This window comes from Myodes glareolus, chromosome 7, assembly GCF_982192425.1.
Source record: "Myodes glareolus chromosome 7, mMyoGla1.1, whole genome shotgun sequence".
NCBI classification, from domain to species: Eukaryota; Metazoa; Chordata; class Mammalia; order Rodentia; family Cricetidae; genus Myodes; species Myodes glareolus.
Genome location: NC_142032.1, coordinates 47,124,546 through 47,125,627, shown reverse-complemented (window position 1 = coordinate 47,125,627; position 1,082 = coordinate 47,124,546). Strand labels below are relative to the sequence as shown.

The 1,082-nt window shown below is 48.5% G+C and overlaps 1 pseudogene; it reads left to right on the top strand.

Moving 5' to 3' along the window:
• Nucleotides 1-257: 257 nt before the first annotated feature.
• Nucleotides 258-689, top strand: LOC125397455 (elongin-B pseudogene; annotated as a pseudogene).
• Nucleotides 690-1,082: the final 393 nt, after the last annotated feature.

The window sequence follows — 1,082 nt, the reverse complement described above, 5'->3', positions numbered from 1 at the left end:
AGAGAGAGAGAGAGAGAATATCAGGTAATATTAGCATTAGCAAAGAGTATGAGACCAACCTTATCTTGTAGTACTTGTAGGCTTTTCCAACCCACTGAGTATCAATTAGCAGCAACCGTTTATTTGGGCATGCATTGAGTAGAATTAAGGTTCTTTAGGAGCGGGCGCGGGGGGGGGGGGGGGCGCGGGGCCGGGGGCGGCGGGGGCACCGGGGCCAGGCCAGGGGGCCGCGGGCTGGCGTTGACGCGGGCCGCCATCCTCAGGACGTGTTTCTCATGATCAGGCGCCACAAGACCACCATCTTCATGGACGCCAAGGAGTCGAGTACCGTGTTGGAGCTGAAGCGCATCGTTGAGGGCATCCTCAAGCGGCCGCCGGATGAGCAGCGGCTGTACAAGGATGACCAGTTCCTTGATGATGGAAAAACTGGGCGAGTGTGGCTTCACTAGCCAGACAGCACGGCCACAGGCCCCAGCCACAGTGGGCCTGGCCTTTTTAGCAGATGATGCCTTTGAAGCACTGCGCATTGAGCCCTTCTCCAGCCCTCCAGAGCTTCCAGATGTGATGAAGCCACAGGATTCTGGAGGCAGTGCCAATGAACAAGCTGTGCAGTGAGGGCCCCAGCCCCCCACCCCAAAGACCCATTCACTCAATAAAGATAATTTGGCTGTCAAAAAAAAAAAAAAGAATTAAGGTTCTTTAAATAAGCTTATGCAATAACAAGATTTGACTGGTCCAAATTTAATTTAAAAATGGTTTTCAGAATGCTTAGATCCATCAATACTATTTTTATTTCACAAAATTTGCCTTTTTCTCATTTTTCTCAACCTCCTCCTTGCCTGGCAATGATGGTACACAGTTGCAATTTCAGCGGTGTTGGGGCTGAAGCAGGAGGATTTCCAGTTCAAAGCCAGCCTGGGCTAAACAACAAGACACTGTCCCCTAAACAAAATCCCATTTTCTCTCCTCTTTTTACTGCTTGGGAAACAAAACAGTCATTCATTATTTTGAACATAGCACATGTCTAAAATTAGTTGAATTTAGAAAACTGTGTTTAACACGAACAGGATTTGTGCCATTTC